The following is a 14,283-nucleotide window of genomic DNA, read 5'->3' on the forward strand; positions in this document are numbered from 1 at the left end:
GCTAATATACAACAGTTGCTGGAGAACATGGGTGGTAGAGTGCTCTTGTACCTGTGTCCTGCTGGCCAGTTCCTGATAGACATCTGGTCGGCCACTGTGTGAACAGAATGCTGGATTAAATGGACCCTTGGTCTCATCCAGCATGGCTCTTCTTATGTTCCTATGTTCACACAGTCCCAAAACAGGGCTGCTAAAATGTCATCATGCATCATACATAGAAAGAAATGTAGAACTCATGTTTTGATTCAAATAGACAGCGGGCATTCGAATTGGCTAGGGTAACTTTCCCCAACTTGGTGCCCTCCAGATGTATCACAATATTGACCATGCTGGCTGGGTGATGAAAGTTGTAGTCCCAGTACATCCGGAGGGCCCAAGTTGGAGAAGGCTCAATTTTGGTGAAGATAGATTGACGTCACATGGGGAAAAAACACTAGACATGTTAACTGTTATCAACCATCTAACTAGTGTTGAGTGTTTTAAATTGTTTGAATGCAAATGGTTTATATATTATGTTTAATATTATAATTTAAGGCTTTAATCTTTTGTCAAGCACCCAGAGAGCTTTGGCTATTGGGCAGAATAGAACTGGGGGACATCTACACAGCGTTCCGAAGGCGCCCCAAAGCCCCTTGAGGACGCCCCGAAAACGCTCGTGTAGTACGTACCTTAATCGTCCCCAGAAGAGGCAGAGGAGGAGGCGTGCTTCGGCAGCGCAGGCTGCGGGCGGGCTGCTCCAGGCTCCGTTTCCCTTTAGCCAGCAGGCCCTGCGAGAGCTCCCAGCAGCGGGGCTGGGTCGTGGGAGGGAAGAGAGCGGACGGGCGAGGAAAGGGGCGGCGGCGGCGGCCCCTGCGCGGTCCCTGGGGCGTGGGAGGCGCCCTCCCCTTTCCTCGCCCGTCCGCTCTCTTCCCTCCCACGACGCAGCCCCGCTGCTGGGAGCTCTCGCAGGGCCTGCTGGCTAAAGGGAAACGGAGCCTGGAGCAGCCCGCCCACACCCTGCGCTGCTGAAGCACACCTCCTCCTCCGCCTCTTCTGGGGACGATTAAGGTACGTACTACTACATGAGCGTTCTCAGGGCGCCCTCAAGGGGCTTCGGGGCGCCTTCAGAACGCTGTGTAGACGTGGCCCTGTAAACCGTTCAAGACAGTTTTGCCAGGGCATTTTGTCATGCATGAGCATCTGTTCCCACTATTGAAACAGATGAGAAAGGCTATGTATGACCACATTGGAACACCTGCAGAGTTCTGGAAAGTGTGCATCATGCAGCAATGAATATTCCAGCCTTGTTTTGAATATGGAAAAATCTAAGTGGAAAGAATATATATATATATCTTAGAACCAAAGCTTTGCTGCTTGTATTGTATTTATAGCATTTGGTGCTGCACAGTGTATATACAATTTTTATTCTCCTTGTAAAATGTTTGTCCTCAGTAGTCAATTCATTCCTAAATAGTGTTATTAAATATTTACAAAACAAAAGGACCTTCTGCAAAGAGGTTGAGGCTTTTGAAATTCTAAAATTTTCCAGTACAATAACAAGTCTAGGGTTAGCTGGGCTGACATTTAAATGCAACCAGCAATTTAAATGCAACCAGCAAAATAAGATGCTCTAAAACCTCTGCATAAATACAAAAGGAGGTAGCTGGTTATTACAGAGGCCTGAAACATACATGGAAAGAATTAAAAACTCTTGGTAACCACATTTCTGTTGCATTGTGTTTCTGCAGCATCTTTTGCTTAGCCAGTCTGATGTAGATTAAGACACAGGAGACAGCCCTCACTTTTAGGACAAGTTCAAAGCAAAATCATTCAAAGCTTGCTGTGCAGTGAAATTGAATTTGTTTTAAATAACAGGCAGTGGAACTTCCTTGCCTTTGCAATCCACTGAAAGAGTAACTCAAAAGTTCTGCAGCAAAAGCGGCTATGAAACAGCCATTATTAAGTACAGTAGTTCCATTGTTTTCAATGGGAGAGAATAAAGCATGGGCTCAACTTTCCCTTTGAAATCTATGGGACTTTAAAGTGGACATTGCCCATTTACATTGGTTGGATTTAGGCCATTATTTGTACATTAGGAAAATTCCTAGTGGTTTTTTTATCACAAGGACTCCAATAATAGTAGGGACCATTCAACCCACCCACCCCTCTCTCTCTCTCTGACCCAAAGAGATTCTGTTACTGCTCCAGGTATTTGATTGTGACATTCTAAATTTGCATTGATCATAATGCTTGGAAGATATTTTCTATTACAGTATTCCACGTAGTTTTTATTATGCTTGGGGGCAGTGGAAATCAAATCACCTCATGCAAAGAATAGTGGTTATATGAATTTATCTTGGAGATCTTTCTATAATATAATTTTAAGCTTTTGAAGCTTGACACAGAAACTGTGGGGCTCTATTGCCTGCATTATGCTGTGGGTAAGACTGAATAATCTCAGTGGGCCATGGTGACCTTGAACATGTTACAAACAGAGAAGACTGTAGAAAATATATCATCACTTCAACACTGCTATCTTTTTCTGGCATTTAGAACCCCATTCCCACAATGATGTATTTTGATTTCACTATAGCTACTTCTAAAGTGAAAGAAACTAGCTCAAAGAACCATTAAAGTCCAAAATGTATAGACTTTGGTTTTATAGATTTTGTTCTACGCACACACACACACACACAGAGAGAAAACAACAACACCCTGCTTGGTTAGCATAGCAGCCTCCAACACATGGATTGATATACTAGTTCTAACAGACACAATTTAAAGAAGAAAGATGGGGATTTGGGGAATAAGCAAGGCTATTGGAAGGCTATACATCCAGAGTGAAAGCTCAAATGCTGGTGACCAGGGCAGACCACAGGGATTTAGGGGAGGAAAGGAAAAGAAATAGAGCATATAGTTTATATTACCTGACTTCAGAGTAAGGGGGGACCTGAAGGACTCCACTTTTTAGGTGGTTTCAAATAGTTGGGAAAATGCTGGATCACAGTTGGCCTTCAAGTTTCCTAGCTTTTAGTTACACATCAAAAATGGAGTCCAAGCCTCAGCATGATTGGTTACTATGTTATTCAGAAACAGCCAATGGATGATATACCCAAAGATGGTTCTGACACAACTGGGGCCTCAGCTAGACCTGGTGGTCTAGCTGGATGGAGGGGTGAAGATCTTGCGATATTTTTATTGGAAGGCGAAGACGTTGTGGCCGCCATTTTTTTTAAAATCCTTAAAGAAGAAGAGCGCATGAATGCTCGTGTGCAGAAAGGTAGGGTTTTTTAAATTTAAACTTAATTTCTTCCTCCCCAACCCCCACCCCCGATGAGCACAGAGCTCCTTGCAAGGAACCGGGACAACCCACGATGCCTGCCCACACGTTCATCCCGAGACCACAGAAAAAGTGGGCCTAAAGTGCCGGGCAAGATCCCAGGGCAAAGGAGGGATCATCCCTCCCTGCTCCCAGGATCCCCTGTGCATCATGTGGATGCACAGGGACGATCCCAGGGATCGCCCCGGGATTTTGCCCCATCTAGCTAAGGCCCCTCAAAGCCATAAGAAGGAGAGAGAATGAAATCCTAGCTTGGCTGATGTTTCTGTGTTGGCTGTTGTTTCATTTTGTATTTTATTCATTTAGCTTTTGGCACTCTGCCCACAGAACGTCTGTTATTGGGCGGGTTTGAAATATAATAAATAAATGAACAAATAATAAATAAATAAATAAATAAATAAATAAATGAGGAATATTTCAAAAGTAGAATTAAGATTGGAGAGCCTTAAAACAGGACTTCTCTTTAAAAGGTTCTAAGAGGTTCTTAGAAATGGTGACACTTAGCTGGAGACCTTTGGGAGCAGTTCCCCAATGGTCTACATTCCTTGCTTGACCACTGCCGCTGGACTCAAAGGCAACGGTGCATCTGGAAGTCGCAAGCTTCCGGTGTGGCCCTGAAGGTTGAGCTACATTTCTTCAACCTATGGAACCTGACTTTGGACTCCACAGGGGGAGTCCCTGTGGCAGGAGTCCCTTTACTCCTGCCAGGGGGTAAAGTGTTCTCTCTGGGCAAACAAGGCAAATGAAACTCTCTAGGCCAGGGGGAGGCAATGTGGTGTTTTAGATCCCAAGTCCCCAAAACCCAGCCAGGGCCTTAGCGCCAATGATCAGGGGTTATTGGTGTTGTAGTCCCAAACCCCAATTCTAGGCAGATGAGGCAACAAATTGGTTTAAAAAAGGAATGATGATTCTGGCTCTGGAAACAGGGCATAGATGTCAGAGTGGAGCAGGGAACCATGCAAAGAAAGGAGAGCTAGGAATGGTCTTAGAAGCCAATCAGCCCCTGGGTTGGTTTTAGAGAGGAGCTGAGATTCACGAGCATGAGGGATACCCAAGCAAAAAGAACCAATGGCTGTTGCCCAAACATGAGGGAAGATATAGAATTCAAAACAAAGGGTACAAGAGACTCAAAGGCTCTGAGGCTGGTTTCAGAATGCGGTAGGACAAAGAGAACAAATGTTTGGTTTGTTGGACTGGGGTGGGGGTGGGGAGAGGCTCAGGTTCCCTGCCCCTTGACTGAGTTCAGTCTTGCTGGCTATATATGGCAAGAACAGTACAGTGAAAGAGCATCAGTTTCCAATATTCAAAACACAAAGGTATCATGAGGGGTGCTCAGGAAGCATCTAAACCTGTCGATGACCTGTCTAATGGGTGAGACTACTTCAGCATTGGGCCATATTTCTCACCAAGGCTCTGGATTGGTCAGCTTAATGATACCCTCATGGATTAATTGGGTGGGTGATGCTTCAGCCATCAGGAAGGCATTTACATGTTTCTTAGGGTGACCATTTGTGAAGCACCAAAAAAAGAAGACCTGCATCATCCAAGAGTACAAAAGAGGACACCAATTTGCATATCCCAATTCATATGTACAAATGGAAATTTAGAAACAATTACTGTAATTTAAATAGAAATATAGTACATCTCAACAAGGTGTAGAAGAATATGCCAGGGTGACCTGTGCCTCGCTTAGTCTGCTGGCCCAGCTCTCCCTTCGGATGGTTCTTGATCTTTAAACTGGACTTGGACTGGGCAGTCCTTCAAATAGAGGACTGCTCTCTGTAAAGGAGGGTCCATGGCCACCCTACTCATTTTGTGGAACTGTCCTGGACACCACCACAAAATGGTGGTTCTTTCTGTAACTTGCCCACCTAGTGACCACTTCATGGGGGAAGGGGCTGTAACTCAGTGGCAGAGCAGCTGCTTTGCATGCAGAAGGTATCAGCTTTGATTCCCGGTATCTCCAGGTAGGACACAAAAAACTCCTGCCTGAAACCCCGGAGAGCCATGGCTGCCTGTCAGTGTCGACAATGCTGGGCTAGATGGACCAAGGGTCTGAGGCAGCTTCCTAGGTTCCTACCTTGCAATCCTAATCACAGCTGTTCTGATAGTCCGTCCTTGTGTGTCTGCAGAAGAGCAAATAAGCAAGATCAGGGGCATAACTGTAGGTCTCTGAAATGTCTTTCGATAGATGTGTGTGTTCTTGAGGCCTTTTTCTTGGCAGCTGTTCCTTGGCAAGATAGATATCTTGTACATGACAGTTAATTTTTCAAGAAAAAAATAGTCCAGTGGAAATTCTGGCAAAGCCAACGTGACCTGTCCTCTAGCTCTATGCAGAGCAGGCAAGTCTTCTGTACAGCACCATGAAAACTTGATGGCGCTATATAAATAAATATTATTATTAATAATAATTCTGGTCATTAAGTCAGAGCAGCAGAGCAACTGCAGCATGGAAGAAACAAAATGTGAGACTGAGACAATGAGACCTCATCAATTCTGCTGGGCTCCAATACTCAACAGTTGATTTACTGTATTTTATTATTTATGAAGCCATGTGCAGCCAAATTCTATCCATGTTTGCTCAGAGGTGCGTTATGTTGACTTCAGTGAGACTTAATTCCAAAGTAAGCGGGTATAGGATTGCGGTCACAACGAGCTATACAGTCTTTACCCCGTTTCTCCTTATCATAACAAACTTGTGAGATATGTCAGTTTAAAATATGTCAGTTTAATATGTCGATCAAAACGGAGAGGCAGATAAGAAATAAATTATTATTATTATTATTATTATTATTATTATTATTATTATTATTATTTAAAAAGCCATACTGAGATTGATAGTGACTCATCCAACACTGCAAAGGAATGTCATAAATAGGATTTAAAAATAAATAAATCATTCTTGCAATTTGAAAATATTTGTAACTTGACTGATTCCTAAGAGATGCTAAACTTTTTTTAAAAATAGCTGGGACAAGGGGAAAAAACATATGTTAAACTTAGAGCGTCATCACACAGGGGGGAAATCACATTTCCTTACCACTGCTTCTCTGCCCATGTGTTTGTCCCTCATTATGCCCTCATTCTCAAGGCAGAGGAAAGAGGAAGTAAACAATGTGCACGTGGCCCATTCAGTGGGCTGTTTTGATCGCGCTGCTTCTCCTGCACAGTAGGAGATAGCGGCAACTTCCGTCTCAAAAAATAAGTCAGACTTAGCGGGGTGGTTTTTTTATCGCACAAAGAAGGCTAGAAGGGGTAGGAGGCAGACGACATTGTGAGAAGGACTTGCGAAAATCCATGAGTGCCCAGCAACAAGCATACAATAAAATACTCATCTGAGATGACAATCTGATGCTTCCTCCATTAACTTACAGTAGCAATATCTAACTTGAAGATGATGTTGCCATAGCTTGATGGGAGTATCTACAAGACAAACTAGCTTAATCATCTCCCCTCCCAGGGGGACCTTGCTAAGGAGTGGCATATTTATGTATTTGTTACAATTATATCCCCATTTTCCTCCAAGGAACCCAAGGCAACATACATGATCTTCTTCCTCTCCATTTTATCCTCACAACAACCACCCTGCGAGGTAGGTTAGGTTGAGAGCCAGTGCCTGGCCCAAAATCACCCAGTGAGTTTCATGGCCAAATGGGGTTTAGAACCCAGGACTCCCAAGTCCCAGTCCAGCACTCCAACCATTACACCGCACTAGCTCCGAGGGCACGTAGCAGAGAAATATGGATTAGCTGTGCCACTACTAATTAAAAGGAATGGCACAGCTAATCCATATTTCTCTGCTTAACGGATTTTCTGTGGTAAGAAAAAAGACGGAAGAAGTGATGAGAGAACACAGGAGTGTTACAAGCAGAAAACCTCATCTGGACTCCCCATAAAATTCTGTGAAGGGAACAGAGCAGTGGCACTATAGAAGTCGTTCCTGGAAACATCCTAATCCTTAACGCTTTTACAGAACTACAGTTCCCAGGATTCTTTTTTTTTTCTTTTAAGAGAGCAAGTGAAAAAGAGCAAATGGTGACCATATGGAAAGGAGGACTGGGCTCATGTATCTTTAACAGTTGTATAGAAAAGGGAATTTCAACAGATGTCATTGGTATGCATGCAGCACCTGGTGAAATGCCCTCTTCATCACAACAGTTAAAGCTGCAGGAGCCCTGCCCTCTTTTGAACCTGGTCACTCCAGTATAGCTCCTGCAGCTTTAACTGAATCCCCCAGCACCACCTTCTGAGATCAGCCCTCCTAGAAGGGCTGAAGCCACCGTATAACAGTGCCTCCCAGTCCCATCTCAGACAGACACATTGGAAGGTTACCACCTAAAGCCACTGAAATATCCTGCAGAACTAACACAATCTCCCTTAGAAAGCTGATCCATATCCCAAACACTCCAAAAACAGTTTTCTAAAACAAAGATAACAATTAACCATAAACCATTCCCTTAACTTCGGGTGACCTGTATCTTTAACAGTTGCATAGAAAAGGGAATTTCAGCAGGTGTCATTTGTATATATGAAGAACCTGGTGAAATTCCCTCTTCATCACCACAGTTAAAGCCGCAGGTGCCCTGCCCTCTTTTAAATCTGGTCACTCTAGTATAGCTCCTGCAGCTTTAACTGTGGTGATGAAGAGGGAATTTCACCAGGTTCTCTATATATGCAAATGACACCTGCTGAAATTCCCTTTTCTATGCAACTGTTAAAGTTACAGGAGCCCAGTCCTCCTTTCCACATGGTCACTTTACTTAACATCAACTCCCATAGTTCTTCTGTATTTCCATCCAGTACACAAATGAAGTTCTCTGGAGGATGGTTTGCATGCCTTTCAGTTCTTCTTCTCCTCCTCCTCCTTCTCCTTCTAGGGGGCAATGATTCTCACCTCAAAAGCCTATGGGTGGGCAACTTGTGGATCTCCAGACGTTTTGGCCTATGGCTCTCATCAGTCCTAGCCAGCATAACTAATGGAGAGAGATGATGGGAGTTGTAGACCAAAACAGGTGGAGGGACTTCGGTTGCCCATCCTGGAGGATGCTGACCTTGCTTCTAGCAAACAAGGCACCCAGAGTTGGGCCCTGTCTGCAGATCTTAATGCTCCAGGAAGTTCATATGGAAGAAGGCATTCTCTTAAACACCTCTTAGCTTAATTGACTTTCACTAGATAAAAATATTGCAGCGGTGGGGTGGGAGCACAGAGGGAACAAAGTACATTTCAGTGAGTGAGCAAGAGTTGCCCTAAAGTGAGAAATATCAGTGAGTGAGAAATAGCAGTCCTGTTAATTTTGATGCGTTAACTTTCGACAACACATGCAGAGGATTGAAACGTTTATTTTAATTACCTGCTTATGAAAAGTTCATTTCTTTCCAGTAGCCCCAGGGTTCCCGCCATGTGTCAGTGGGAGGGCGGGGGCAATGCTGCCTTTACGGTTTGGGGGATGCTAACCCTGTCTCTCATTTTATTTTATTTTATGATACAAGACTATTTGCTCTGTAATTCTTTGTGAACATTGTTGGATAAATCTCTCAAGGGCATGATCCTATGCATGCTTAGACATAGGGTGACCATATGAAAAGGAGGACAGGGCTCCTGTATCTTTAACAGTTGTATTGAAAAGGAAATTTCAGCAGGTGTCATTTGTATATACGGGGAACCTGGTGAAATTTCCTCTTCCTCACAACAGTTAAAGCTGCTGGTGCCCTGCCCCCTTTTAAATCTGGTCACTCTAGTATAGCTCCTGCAGCTTTAACTGTTGTGATGAAGAGGGAATTTCACCAGGTTCCCCATATATACAAATGACACCTGCTGAAATTCCCTTTTCTATGCAACTGTTAAAGATACAGGAGCCCTGTCCTCCTTTTCATATGGTCACCCTATTAGACAACAAAAAAGTCCTACAACTCCCAGCATGCCCAGCTAGCACGGCTGTTTGGGGCATGCTGGGAGTTGTAGGATTTTTTTCTGTCTGAACATGCATAGGATTCCGCCCTGAAGAGATGAAAACGGCCACACACCCTCCTCTTTTTCTGTTGGCGGCCTTGCTCTCCCGGTTCCTTCCGACCCTCTCCGTCTCTCTTCAAGTGGCAGGAAGAAGGGTGCAATTCCTCCGCGAGGCCTGCAGTGGGCGCGGCTGCGACTCCTGCAATCAGCCGAGGGCTCGCTAGGGACAAATCTCGGACTGGGCGCTTCTGCTGCTCTGCTTTTCCTCCTTTCTCCCTCTCCGCCTCCTGTAGCTGTGGGTGGCTTCTGGCCGCCGGCTTCTCCCCCTGAGTCCCCTCGGCTGTGCCAAGACGGCGAAGAGCGTATGCCAGGAGCAACGGAGAACGAGCAAGAGACGGGACTGCAGGAGCCGGTGGTGAGCAGGCTGAGCTTGGCTCCTCCGATTCTTCTCCTCCTGGGTCCATCTTTTGTGACGGCGGCGCCCCGCAAGCCTCACTCGGCGTCTTTGACTGCCGGTAGACGCGCTGAAGAAGAACGAGAAAGCCTGAAAGAAAGCGGGGGAGGGAGGGGAGGGGAGAGACCGGGAAGCGGCAAGTGCCTTTCATCCAACGCCCGCCGCTCCATCCCACTTCTCCTGTACCATGAACCAGGCTGCTCGCTGCCACCGAGGAGACATTTAAAACCAAAACCAAAAGCCCAGAAGGGGACCGGCAGCAGATTCTGGGTTGCTAAGGTAATGGCAATTACCCGCGCATAGTATCCTCCCCAAAGCTTGTGGGGCAACAATGGCTAGAGCTGCATGATTCCTCCCCCGCCCCTCTCGCACTCCCTTTCCCCCGCTTTAAAGGGACGCAGAGCGAATGCCTTCGCGTCGTCTGGTTCTTAAACCAAATCGGAGAACGTCCAAGCGTGCTGGGGGTGTGGAGTCCCCGTTTGGAATGGGTGGGAAAGGAAAGGGTAGTAAAAGGTTTGAGCGATAGCAAACCAACTAGCCACACACCCTTGCTGGCTTCGTTTTCTTCCCTTTCCAATGTGGATATTATTAAATTAATTATCATCATCATGGGGGTGGAGTACGAATGAGTAAAGAAAAGTGTAAGTAAACGAACTGGACCGCAACGCCGTGTAAACGCGTCCTTGACGCCGGGTTCCATTCGGCGTACATCCGTCGCCGTGCAGTGCCTCGCGTGTTGGGGGTGGGTTGCGTTTTCAGCCCAGAGCAGGGAGAGTTTGGTTTCCCCGACCGACCGCTCCCCTGGAGGCTTTGTGGAAAGGGGCGAGGGGGGCGACCTGAGCGTTCTGTACTAAGCAGGGTGCTGTGTGAATCGATGTTGAGGGGCACGTAGGGCAATCGCTAAGCAACCAGCTGGGGAAGGGAACGGCGCGCAAGAGCGGCGTTGCTGGGAGGCTGGTGCTGGTGCTGGTGGTCCTGCTTCGTGGCTGCGCCAATTGGATTTCCGATGAATGAAGCGGGGAGGGGGGTGGGGGTGTCGGATGAGCTGGGCTTTACCCGCGGGAAGCGTGGCTGGCTACGGGCTGTCCGAACCAAGTGCAAGAGTAATTTCCGCCTACAAGGAAGCACCGCCGCCTTTGCGAAGCGCAGGGCTCGCGTGTGCCCTGTGCGCGCACAGTTAGAAAGGACCAGGGCGCGTTTGCTGGAGATGCGGCTTCCAAGTTTTCTGCACGTTCCAAGAACTGGGTTTTAGCATCTTCAACTAAAAGCAAACCGCTGGGCAGCAGCCGGAGCCCCGCAAAGGCAAAGCACGTGAGAATTGAGGGCCCATGTTGCTGGAGTCCAAGCGGAGCTCAGTGTCAAGACAGCAGGGTCTGGCTGCGTATGAGCCAACCAGCTGCTTGATCCGGTCTGTGAATCAATCGGAAATGGATTTCAGCCAGCTGGCTTGGCCCTGGCGTCAGGTCTGCAATCCTAAACATGCGCCCTTGGAAATAGGGCCCATTGGAATTATTTCAGTGTTTTCACAAATGGTCCTATGGAGGCTGCTTACTAGTGTGAAATGCATCAGGGTGTGAGTGTGGGGTTAGGAGGTTGAAGCAATCAATGGAGGCTGGTGGCTCTGAAGTCAGTGGGGTGGTGAATCTGCACTGGATTTTAGTAGGAACCAGGAGTTCTGACTGAAACCTGGAGCAGATTCACTGCCCCACTGACATCAGGGTCACCAGCCTCGACTGGGAGCACGCCAGTGTTCAACTGATGATACATGGGCTATAGCCCAACCGAATTGCGGTCCCACACACTTGGGGGGCACCCGGTAGGGGAAGGCTGGGCTCTAGCCGCTGTTGCTTTTACATTTGAATCGCATGTGCAGGAACTGTAACCCCTCCCCCACCCTCTGCAAACAAGCCAAATGATGGAACAATTTAAGCCTCACTTATACAGAATGGCTCACATGTGCTTAAATCCAGGTTCTTTAGCTCAACTGGTTTGTAGATCTAAGCCGTAGGTAGGGCAGATTGCTTACATATTATTTAGGTTGGGTGGGGAAGCCATGGCCCTCTGCATGTTGTTGGACTACAGTTCCCATCAGCTCCTGCCATCATAGCCAGTGATGAGGGATGACGGGAGATGCAGTCCAGCAACACCTGAAAAGCCACGGCTTCACCATCCCTGATTCAGGGGTCCACGGTTGCCAAGAAAATGTAGATGTGAGACATCTGTCATCTCCATGGCATCTACAAGAGGTCAGGCTCATGAAGGAGAAGGGGAGGGCCCTGAGGACAGAGAGCATTTCATGTTTCTGCTCATGCATGAGTGTGCGCAAACGGAAGTGTGGAAAGTGTGCCCACCTGATCTCACCCAGGTGCTCTTAGCTGAACTGCATTGTCATGCTGGCCCCATGGAAGTCCCCAAGCCAACTGCAGATCAGACTGTGATACCCTCATGCTTCTGGATGGTGGTGATTGGAAGTGCTCAAACATCCTGGTTGTGATCACTGAAATCGGAGCTGTCTGGTTGTGGGCTCAGAGTCCCTGCGCAACTTTGTTGGCTTGTTTGGTTGCTTTGAATGTGTTGCCTGCTGGATTTTTTGTCACAGAAACCAAGAGAGGCCTGAGAAGAAAGTGGTAGTAGAGTTGATAGCTGCATCTACCTTAAATACACTGACTTTGAAAAGGCCTGCGCAGATTATTATTATTATTATTATTTATTGCATTTTTATACCGCCCAACAGCCGAAGCTCCCTGGTGACACAGCCCATTGGTGGAGACTGTACAGTGGGGTTGAATAAACCTGTTTATGCTGCCAGGACAAGACTGCAAAAAGAGGGGAGGGGGTGCCACTTAATCAGCAAGCCACAATACATGGCCAGTGCGGGTGTCGTTCAGTTTGTTGGGTCGCAAGTTGTGCAGGGTTGACTTAAGTCTCTCCAAGGTAAGTGTACCAAAGGTTGTGGACTTAGTTTTTCTCTTGCGTTTTCTTCACAACATTAAAGAAAAATCCTGCAGGAAAATATAGGTGTGTAGGGTCCCTTGCACTGCAATACATGCAAGTGAATTCCACTGAAACCTGTGGACCTTATCTGCAAGTAAACACTAGCGAGCCATAGTGCTTCCCCCTTCTGCAGGGAGGGGCTGCAGCTCAGAAGCAGCACCTGCTCTGCCTGCAGATGGTCCGAGGTTCAGTCCCCCCAGCATCTCCTGGTAGGGCGAGGAAAGAATCCTTCCTGAAACCATGGAGAGCTGCTGTCAGTCATTGTTGATTATATTGGGCTAGATAGACCAAGGGTCTGACTCAGTATACAGCAGCTTCCTGTGTTCCTCTCTCCAAATCATATTGTTGAACTTGAGAGATGCTTCTCCAGGAACATTTTTTTTAAAATAAATAAAAAGGGTGTGTGTGTGTCTGTATGTACAGGTTCTCTAGCCCGTCTGTGTGTCCCCTTCTATTTTTTAGCCACTGCATGATAATCCTGCAAGTCACAGTATAAAAGTAATAGCACATTATCTAGTCCTCGGCGATGTGGAACAGGACGCAGGGATGTGGAACAGCACTTGCTGGGGAGGATGCTTTTAAAGAGCATCCTGCTTTTAAAGGCTGGGAGATGTGGGTTTCAGGGCACAAGAATCAGATGGAAAATATGTGATGTACAGGAGCTAAAACTGCCTTGCCTTGGCATAGTCTGGAAAAGCCATTAAAAACAGCATATGTGTTCCAGCAATGCTGTTCCTCCCCCACTTCCCTGGTTCTTTACCTGTGGACTGGATAGTATTCAATTACAGTTGAACTGGCCTTTCGCAATGGTCCTGCAAAGACTTAAGAGGTGGCTGGTCTAGAGGGAAAAGCCTTTATTCTCACCTCTACAGCCTGCCCAGCTAAAGTCTCGAGCAAAGGGGTATTTTCACACAGGAGGCTTAAAGCAGCTTTTGGTTCCGTCAGTTTGTGATGCAAATGTGAAACTTCCATTGGCCAGAATACTCACTTTTTGTTCCAAAAGTCTTGCCCCTACTTTCTTTCCCACATGAAAAATGATCAGCCATACACAAACATAGCGTGAAGACAGCTCAAAGGCAATTTAATTTGGAAAATAATCACTGTGGAATCCACTTTTGAGCTTTGGATAGGAGAATGCTTCACTTTGGACAAGCCCCATTCTGTTTTGGATCAGAGGCAGAGCCTCACTTCAGTTTTCTGAAGCTTTGGATGGCTCCCCATTCACTATAATGGGGAAATAAAAAGGGCTATAACTTTTATTTTATTTTATTTTTGACATAATTGGATGCTATTTGCAGGCATAGTAGCTCATTTTGAGTGGATGAAGCCCACCAGATTTCAGATAAATAGGCGTAGGAGTTTTTGTGCTAGGTGTTTTTAATGTTGATTTTTGGGGATTGTGTAGGGGAGAACTGATCTTGCCACCTCTCTCTCCTTCAAGAAACTCCTTTGGGGCAACACAGGAAGAACAGCATTATAGTGCTTGTTATCAGTCATGTCATTAAAACCACCCAGTAGCAACTTGTGCCTCTTGCACAATCATGTTCTAATCAGCATTTCAGGATA

General features: G+C 46.4%; 1 protein-coding gene across 1 annotated transcript in view; it reads left to right on the forward strand.

Annotated features, from left to right (window-relative positions):
* Positions 1 to 9,915: 9,915 nt before the first annotated feature.
* The window catches only part of RGS6 (regulator of G protein signaling 6), a gene marked incomplete at its 3' end in the record, with an annotated part of 266,689 nt that continues 262,321 nt past the window's right edge, over positions 9,916 to 14,283 (forward strand). The window contains exon 1 of the mRNA XM_063117616.1: positions 9,916 to 10,002. The remainder of the gene's footprint in view (positions 10,003 to 14,283) is intronic.

This window comes from Elgaria multicarinata, chromosome 2 (genome assembly GCF_023053635.1).
Source record: "Elgaria multicarinata webbii isolate HBS135686 ecotype San Diego chromosome 2, rElgMul1.1.pri, whole genome shotgun sequence".
Taxonomy (NCBI): Eukaryota; Metazoa; Chordata; class Lepidosauria; order Squamata; family Anguidae; genus Elgaria; species Elgaria multicarinata.